General features: G+C 38.4%; 1 long non-coding RNA gene across 1 annotated transcript in view; it reads left to right on the top strand.

The window, feature by feature from the left end:
* Positions 1-509: 509 nt before the first annotated feature.
* The window catches only part of LOC122893105, a 105,029-nt gene continuing 95,568 nt past the window's right edge, over positions 510-9,970 (top strand). Inside the window, exons 1-2 of the long non-coding RNA XR_006381577.1 lie at positions 510-641; positions 9,602-9,636. This is a non-coding gene — a long non-coding RNA (uncharacterized LOC122893105). The remainder of the gene's footprint in view (positions 642-9,601; positions 9,637-9,970) is intronic.

The raw sequence follows: 9,970 nt of genomic DNA, 5'->3' as shown, positions 1-9,970 counted from the left end.
GAAAAAACTTCTTTTGAGGATCAGAATCAGGCAGATCTGCACCCTCCTGAGTTTCCTGGCAGAGTGTCCCTTCTGCTTGCTTCTGTGGATGAGCAGAGTCACTGATTGAGATTACATCTGGTCACTGGTCTGCCAAGATTTCTGTGCTGGTTGTCGCCGGCCGTTCTCCCCTTCTCTATCACACATTCCCAGTGTTTATCCTCTGCAGATTGTCCTCTAGTCTCCATGAGGTGAGATCAGAGTAACTCCTGAAAAGTTACCCACAGTACTGGGGGCAGTGGTTGTTCCCTCTGAGTTCTCCTTTCCCACTGGAGGAACCAGAGGCTCAGCGGAGACCTCTCTGCAAGGTGCTGCACTGGCTTGGGGGAGAGGCATGCGGTCAGTGTATAGATACTTCTTTTACCCTTCTAATGCAGTCTGTCTTGGTCTCTGAGGTACAGTGGGGTGTTTCAATCTCACCCTTTGTTCTAGGATTCTCTCAATGGTGTCCAGTTCTTGTTATTCTTGGAGGGAGAGCAAAAGTCAGGAACAACCTATGTCATCATCTTCGTGACATCACTTCCCACCTCATGTATTTGAGGGAAGAAAGAAGTCTTTTGATAATCTTCTTAAGCACCTCAGAAAAGACCATTTCCTGTCAGGTAGGTCAACTTGTCTCCTTTCCTTGGGTGTACTTATTTTCTGTGTTATTTCTTGTAAATGCTTATTCCGAGAAACTTTCTATTTTTCTTCATCCTTTTTCCCCCCTTACTGTTACCTGAAGTTAGCCAAGGGACTATTATGGTTGATGTCAGTATGTTTTTTGCTTTTCCATTTATAGTGACTCAAATGTATCTGTAGCATCATTCTCCTCAGTCAGCCTAGCTTTAGGTTGTCTACTATATCCTTGGGTACCTTCTATGTCTGCCTTGTAAATGGCTCAATTGTTGTAGACCAACATCTTTGTCACTTGTAACCCTGGGCCCCTGGTTGAAATAGGGCTCAGCTCCAACATGAAGGCAACCAATCCCCTGGCTAGACAGTGACCTATGAGTTAACCAAGTATGAGAGCTTTGCCTAAGGAAGAGGTTAGTAATTATTAACAAACTCGTTCCTTTCTTGGAGAATACTAATATGATAGAGGGTAGGCAGTGGCAATAAAAGCAGTAGCTAAAAGACACACGTGAGAAGGCAGACCTCAAAAACCATTACACCATAGCAACAAGCAGAGGCAATAAGTAAGCTGAAATTGTGAGTAGACAGGCTGAAAAGGCTTCCAGAAGATGTGATAGTTGCTTAATAATAGTAGGAGCAATAGGCCTAGGGGTTGAGGGGAACAGAGTAGATTTCCTCATCAAGCTCCAGGGTAAGAAGGCACAAATGAGGAACAACAGATTATTGTCCTGGCCTTGGGGAAATCCAGAATAACCACCCAGAAACCTAGGAACAGACATACAAGTGACCTCACAGAAACTTAAAGAGAGCTAGGGAACTAAAAGTTCTTTTAGGTTCCAAAATAGTTCTAGCAACTGATTTATCTTCTCAGACCCCCCCAGGAAAAGGTCCCCATTGCTCTCTTACTTTGGTGTGAATCCCTCTTTCTCCAAAAGAGTTTTACACATACAGTATGGTCCTGATCATCTGAAGGGCTCAATCATATGAATTGTATCCTCTTGGAAGTCTTGCCTTATCCATTCCGCAGCCCACCCCCAACCTGGTTGAGTTGGCTCTTTTCTCTGTGGTCCTATAGAAACTTGCATAGCCTTATGTCAGAGATATGATCATATTATAAGTTAATTATAGGTTTACTTGTGTCTGCCCTCCCCAACCCTGGCTCTCAGTACTAGGAACTGTATGAGGGCAGGACGTATGTTTTCATTCTTCCCTCTATCTTCAACATATAGGGACAACATAGTCTCTACCATAAAGTAGCCAAACAGTATATGTTCATTGAATTCAGTTATTGAATTGGAGAGAGTTCCTTTTATTTAGGCCAATGAGAGAAAGAAGGCAGAATGGGCCAACAACAAAACTTACTGGCTGGGTGCCTGGGTGGCTCAGTTGGTTAAATCACTGCCTTCAGTTCAGGTCATGATCCCTGAGTTCGGGAATTGAGTCCTGCCTCGGGCTCCCAGCTCTGCGGGGAGTCAGCTTCTCCCTCTGACCTTCTCCCCCTTTCATGCTCTCTCTCACTCTCTCTCTCTAATTAATTAATTAATTTTTTAAAAAAAAAAACCTTACTGGCTTATCCAAAATAGTGCAGGAACTGAGAACTTAATTAACCCATACTGAAAATTTATGTCTCCATGACTCTACAAAAATTTCCAAACTGGCCAATTTTGTCTGTTCGGTCTGACTTCTGGACCTACCATTCTTCAGTGTTTTTGCTTGTTTGTTTTGTTGTATGTATGTGTGTGTTTTGTTTTGTTTTGTTTTGTTTGAAAGGAAGAGAGAGAGGGATGGGGAAGGAGAGAAAGGGAGAGAATTTTTTTTTAATTTAATTTTATTTTTTCAGTGTTCTAAGATTCGTTGTTATGCACCACACCCAGTGCTCCATGCAATACGTGCATGGTGCAATACCCACCATCAGGCTCACCCAACTCCCCACTTCTCTCCCCTCCAAAACCCTGTTTGTTTCTCAGAGTCCACAGTCTCTCGTGGTTCGTCTCCCCCTCCAATTTCCCCCAACTTACTTCTCCTCTCCTTCTCCCCATGTCCTCCTTGTTATTCCTTATGCTCCACAAGTAAGTGAAACCATATGATAATTGACTCTCTCTGCTTGACTTATTTCACTCAGCATAATCTCCTCCAGTTCCGTCCATGTTGATTAAAAAGTTGGGTATTCTGGGGGCGCCTGGGTGGCTCAGTGGGTTAAAAAGTTGGGTATTCATCCTTTCTGATGGAGGCATAATACTCCATTGTATATAAGGATCATATCTTCTTTATCCATTCGTCTATTGAAAGACATCTTGGCTCTTTCCACAGTTTGGCAACTGTGGCCATTGCTGCTATGAACTTTGGGGTACAGATGGCCCTTCTGCTCACTATATCTGTATCTTTGGGGTAAATACCCAGTAGCGCAATTGCAGGATCATAGGGTAGCTCTATTTTTAATTTCTTGAGGAGTCTCCACACTGTTTTCCAAAGTGGCTGCACCAACTTGCATTCCCACCAACAGTGTAAGAGGGCTTATCTTTTTTCACAACCTCTCTAACAGTTGTTGTTTACTGTCTTATTAACTTAAGCCATTCTAACTGGTGTAGGGTGGTATCTCAATGTGGTTTTGATTTGGATCTCCCTGATGGCTAATGATGATGAACATTTTTTCATGTGTCTGTTAGCCATTTGTATGTCTTCTTTGGAGAAGTCTGTTCATGTCTTCTGCCCATTTTTTGATGGAATTATCTGTTTTTTTAGTGTTGAGTTTGAGGAGTTCTTTATAGATCTTGGCTATCAGCCATTTGTCTGTAGTGTCATTTGCAAATATCTTCTCCCATTCCATGGGTTGCCTTTGTTTTGTTGACTGTTTCCTTTGCTTTTCAGAAGCTTTAGATCTTGTTGAAATCCGAGAAGTTCACTTTCACTTATTTTTCCTTTGCCTGTGGAGACATATCTTGAAAGAAGTTGCTGTGGCTGATGTGGAAGAGGTTACTGCCTATGTTCTCCTCCAGAATTTTGATAGATTCCTGCCTCACATTGAGGTCTTTTATCCATTTCGAGTTTATCTTTGTGTGTGGTGTGAGAGAATGGTCAAGTTTCATTCTTCTATACATAGCTGTCCAATTTTCCCAGCACCATTTATTGAAGAGAATGTCTTTTTTCCACTGTATATTTTTTCCTGCTTTGTCGAAGATTATTTGACCATAGAGTTGTGGGTCCATATTTGGACTCTCTACTCTTTTCTACTTATTTATGTGTCTGTTTTTGTGCCAGTACCATGCTGTCTTGGTGATCACAGCTTTGTAGTCAAGCTTGAAATGAGGCAACATGATGCCCCAGTTTTGTTTTTCTTTTTCAACATTTCCTTAGCAATTCGGGGTAGAGAGAGAGACAATCTTAAGCAGACTCCATGCCCACACGGACCCTGACACAGGGCTCAATCTCACAACCCTGAGATCGTATCCTGAGCCAAAATCGAGTCAGACGCTTAACTGACTGAGCCACCCAGGCGCCCTCAGTTCTCCAGTTTTAAACTTTGGCCAGCTCTGTATCTTTCAAGAAGAGTTATATTCTCCTTTCAACTCTTGTTTCTCATTTGCATTCGGAGCCATGCTCTTGGGTGAGTCAGGCTGGAGGCTTCTTCTCTGGAAGATACTCTGGGTTTTAGAGTTTAGAGTCTAGGATCCACGTCCCAGATCTACTGCTTGCCATTTTTGTAGTCACAGGTAAGTTGATTACCTTTCTGAGCCTCAGTTTCCTACCTGGTAAAAGTAGGGATAAGGACAATTCCCTTGTGCAGTTATGCTTGAGGGTGGGTTTGATGGAAATTATTTGTGAAAATACGTAGCATAAGGCACACAGTGAGCATACAGTAAGAGCCAAATAATATGAATTTCCCTTTTTTCCCTCTTCCTGGGGAGGTTAAAGAGGATAAAGACAGACAAGGGGTGATGGGAGAGTGCAAGGGCCCCAACAGTGATAGGAGCCCTGAAAACCAAATGTAGCCTGGTGACCATGTACCACCACTTTAAAATCCGAGGAAGTACAGGTTGTGGTTACCAAAAGCTATCCTGCCCCTGAGGCCCGCTGCTTCAGGAGATAACTTGATCAGAGCATGAAAAAATATTCACACCCCTCCAGGCTGAAATTGGGGCACAGCAAATAGTGAGACAGGCACCATTCACTGCAAGGAAAAAATTTTTACCCACAACTAACAAAAAAAATTAGGGAGGTTCATCAAATTCTATCTCCGAAAGCTCTGGGAGTATACAGAGGTGTCTGACAGCAAACTCTGGCAACTAACAACTCTGGGACTGGAAAAGGAGAAAGAATAGAAGCTGTTAATAATCAGCTGGGAAAACTCAGAGTAGCCATAGGAATTTCAAACATACTCATCCCTTTTAAGGTCCCTAAAGAAAGCCAAATGAAACCAGCTTCTCTTATTTTCAGGGACTTCAAAAACCAGAAAGGAGGGGGGAGTGCAGGGTCAGAGTCTATGCTTTCTAGCTACTCTAGGAAGAGTTCCCTTAAATCAGCATTAAAACTGCTAAGTTAATTTGTGATGTATTTGGAATAGGCTACTCAGCAGTCAAGGGATTGCATATGGCAGGATAGGAGTAAAGTTCCAAAACAGGATGAGCTCGATAGCCAAATTTTTCTGACTACAAATGTCACTGATTACTGCTGCTGCTTAATATGTTAAGATTGTTATTAGCTGGAAAAACAATGTCTAAATGACTACAGCGCTTCTGCAACCACTGCCCCTCTTCCTCATGAAAGAACACTTTTTAAATAAGTAGATTCCCCAACCTATTTTTAAAGAGAAGTGACTTTGGACTAAATAGCCCTTTCCACTACAGTTGGTGAAAGTCATTTTATCATTTTTAATACCCTCAAATATATCATTGGAGTAAGGCTTCGGTTTCCTTTCTGCATCAAAGATACTCTTTCTGAATATCTTTTAAAATGTTTTGATATAAAAATAATTCGATCTTAAGTTACTGCTCAGAAGTAAATTGTATTTAATGGTGTTTTGAAAGCATTAATTTAAGAATCCCATATATGAAGATTAAATCAAGATGTCAGATTGAGGGAAACTTAATCTTTACCGAATCTAATGAAAAGACAGAAAAGATTGAGAGATGGGAGGGGGGAAGGGAGAGGGAAATAATTGGTAACAGGATGGGGGGCAAAAAGTGTCATCAGTGTATCAGAAATTTTTAGGAGATGGTGGTGTCAGAACTTGGATGAATAAACTAGAGCAAGTGAACCTCGAATACTCAGAAGCTTAAGGCAGCTAAGGAGATGGAAGCAATTTCAGGGAAGGTCCCAGCTCAGAGTGAGCAGATTCAGTGAATAGGGGGTGCTAAGGTAGTGACCAGAAGGATTGAGACCCTGCATGTGGAGCAGTTAGACTGCTGATCGCCTTCCCTTTTCTTGCTTATATTGGTCCACATATTAAAACAGTGAGGCTGTGGGGTCATGGGAGCCAAAGAATAGCATAGGAGAATGGATCTCAGGAGGGAGACTCCTCACTCTGAAAATATTCTGCTCAGCAGTATGTCGTTCCCTTTTCCTATAACCACCAAAGTCAGTCCACATTAAGCAGAAATAAAGGGCTAATAGGGATTCTTATTAACAAAGTACAAGAGTAATCTGCATTTGTAGAGGCACAAAACTCAGTAAATTCTGAAATAATACCGAGGAAAGAGAGCTAATAAATAAAATAAAAAGATAAGTATAAATTTATTTTATAAATGTTATCTTAGAATTTTAAGAAAAATAAAATTATTATAAGTAAAATAGATAGTTACAATTATTACAAATATATGTTATCCTCAGAGAGACTGAGGGTGTTATTACATCCACAAATATGAAACAAACCACAAACCACACTTAGAGTTTAAAAAACAAGATTTTTGAAATAAAAAGCCTTAGCAGTTATGTATCACAGAATCTCCTTGAAAGTAGACTATAGGGGCACCTGGGTGGCTCAGTGGGTTAAAGCCTCTGCCTTCTGCTCAGGTCATGATCCCAGGGTCCTGGGATTGAGCCCCACATTGGGCTCTGTGCTCCATGGGGGGGCCTGCTTCCTCCTCCCTCTCTGCCTGCCTCTCTCCCTACTTGTGATCTCTGTCAAATAAATAAATAAAATATTTTTTTTAAAAAAGTAGACTATAGGATGAGCTTTAACAAAATAAATAAGGAATCTAAGAAAGATGAATATGTTCAAGAAACAGTGAAAAGAAAAATTATTTAACTTGTAGTTATCTAAATATGGTTTATGTTTAGAAATCAGTAACATAAAATTAAAATCTAGATTAGATGTTCGCAAACTTTCTGTAAAATATGAGAGAGTAAATATTCTCTGCTTGTGGTTCATTAAGTCTCTGTTACAACTACTCAACTCTACTGCTGTAGACTGAAAGCAGCCACAGATAATATGTAATTGAATCGTCATGATTGTGGTCCAATAAAACTTTATTTATAAAACAGGCAGCAAGACTGATTTGGCCTGCAGGCCAAACCCTATTCTAGGTGACAGCAATAGAAAGACATCAGAGACAAGGCATGATGAAGTGAGAAGAGGGAAGTTCTAAAAGCATGACAAAAAATACATTCATACATACAACCAGATGGCAGGAAAAAAGTTAAGCCATTAGTAATCATTTGACAGTGGATACAATACATTACAAATGGAATCAATTTCTTTAATAAAGACAGAGAATCTTAAGTTTGGTAAAGCAAGAGCACATCTAGCTCTAAGCTATTTAGAAGAACTACATCTAAAAAGAAGGTTATAAATAAAAGCACATGCAAAGATATATCCTGCAAGCATTAAAAATAATTAAGTGTGATAACAATGTCAGACAAAAAAAAATTAATGCAAAGTGAATTTAACAAGGTAAAGAACATACATGTTGATAAAAGAAACAATTCCATAAGAAGCTTTATTAATAATGAACTTTAACAATCCTATCAATATAAAATCAAAAGTTATGCTTGTAACTTATAAAATAAAACCTGGTAGAAATACAAGTAGTATTTATGAACACAAACACAGAAATCCTAAGTATTAGCAAAGTGAACCCAGAAATGTGTTTTGTTTTTTTTTTAAAGATTTTATTTATTTGACAGAGAGAACTCACAAGTAGACAGAGAGGCAGGCAGAGAGAGAGAGGGAAACAGGCTCCCTGCTGAGCAGAGAGCCCGACGCGGGACTCGATCGCAGGACCCTGGGATCATGACCCGAGCCGAAGGCAGCGGCTAAACCCACTGAGCCACCCAGGCGCCCCCAGAAATGTGTTTTTTAAATGAATACATTTATATAGAAATGTAGAAAAATCGTAACTAAGTAGGATTTATCCAAGGTAGTCAAAGCTGATTCAAAATTCAGAATATATTAATACAAATCATTATACTCAAAGAAAAAAATGATTAATTATCTTAAGAGAAGCCAAAAAGCGTTCAATACAATTTGACATCTATTTTTTTTATTAGGAAGGAAATGATTTTAGCAAACCAGATGTAGGAAAAACTTCTCAATTTTAATGAAAGATATCTGTATACACAAAGCATCATGCCTAATCATAAAATATCAGAAGTTTCACACTAAAGTTTTTCAATACTGTTTTGAGAGTCCTAGCCAGTACTATGTGATAAGAAAAAGAATAGTTAAAAGTGACAAAGCAGGAGACGATATTTTCAACCTGTTTTTGAATACATTTTATGATATGTAATAAGCACCAAAAAATCAATAAAGGATATATAAACAACCTAATAGAAACATGTATGAAAGATATAAATAATCACTTCAGTGGGAAGAAATAGAAATAATGAATAGAAATATAATTTTTAATTGAAATATAGTTGACACACAATGTTACATTAGATTCAGGTATACAACATAGTGATTGAGTATCTCTGTACTTGTGCTATGCTCACTGCAAGTGTAAGCACCATCTGTCACAGTACAATGTTATTACCATACCATTGATTATATTCCCTATTGCTGTACCTTTCATCCCCATGCCTTACTCATTTCATAACTAAAGACCTGAATCTCTCCCTCCCCTTCATTCATTTTGTCCATCCCCTTTCCCCCTCCCTTCTGGCAACATCAGTTTTTTCTCTGTATCTGTGGTTCTGTTTTTGCTTTTTTTTTGTTTTTTAGGTTTGACATGCAAGTAAGATCATTTGGTTATTGTCTTTTTCTGACTTAAGATTTGTAATTTAAAGTAACAGTGAATTGCTTTTTTTTCTTTTATATCCTTAGAACTGGCAGAATTTTAAAAGATTGATAATAATTTTTAAAAATGATAATATTTATATACACCTGAAACTAATATTATACTGTATATTAACTAACTAGAATTTAAATAAAAACTTTTAAAAGGTTGATAATATTTAGTGTTTAAAAGATGTGGGGAATCAGGTATATTTTTATGTATACTTGGTCAGAATATAATTTGTAAGGCTTTCTGGAAAGCAGTTTGGTAAATTCTATCAAATTTATTTTTTTTATTATATAATTTTATTATACAATTTTCTTTTACTCAGCAATTTTGGTTTTACAGTTTTAGCCAAAGTAAGTTAATTGTTCATAGTGTACCATGAAATACTTACTTATGTGCACAAAGAAAACTTAAGAATGTTTGATGCAGCATAGCTTTGACGAGTGAAAAATAGGAATAATCTAAATTTCCACTAATTGGAAAACTACTGAATTTATTATGTTACCTTGATACTACGAACATTGTGTACCTTTAAAAAAAATTTAAGCCGATCTGCATTAGACTTAGAAAGAGCTTAAGATGTATTTTTAGAGTAAAATTAAAATTATAGAATTATTGTGACGCATTAACGTATATTTTTTAAATGTTGCCATATATTGGCATGTATTTATGCATATAAATGCATAGAAATTGATTTGGAAGTAAGCTCACTTGACTCTTTTCTTTAGGGAAGACAGCAAGAATGGGAGAGCAAGACATGAAGGTAGGATTGATATTTTACTCTTATGTCTTTCAGTGAAAATATATTCTTGAAATTTCTATGATTTAAAAAAATTATTTTTGAGGGCGCCTGGGTGGCTCAGTGGGTTAAAGCCTCTGCCTTCAGCTCAGGTCATGATCCCAGGGTCCTGGGATCGAGCCCCACATCGGGCTCCCTGCTCAGCAGGGAGCCTGCTCAGGGAGCCTGCATCCCTTCCTCTCTCTCTGCCTGCCTCTCTGCCTACTTGTGCTATCTCTCTCTGTCAAATAAATAAATAAAATCTTAAAATAAATAAATAAATAAAATTATTTTTGAGTTTTGACATACTGACATTAAA

Source organism: Neovison vison, chromosome 13 (assembly GCF_020171115.1).
Source record: "Neovison vison isolate M4711 chromosome 13, ASM_NN_V1, whole genome shotgun sequence".
NCBI lineage: Eukaryota > Metazoa > Chordata > Mammalia > Carnivora > Mustelidae > Neogale > Neogale vison.
The sequence above is the reverse complement of the archived record's forward strand: the minus strand, read 5'-3'. Positions and strand labels throughout refer to the sequence as shown.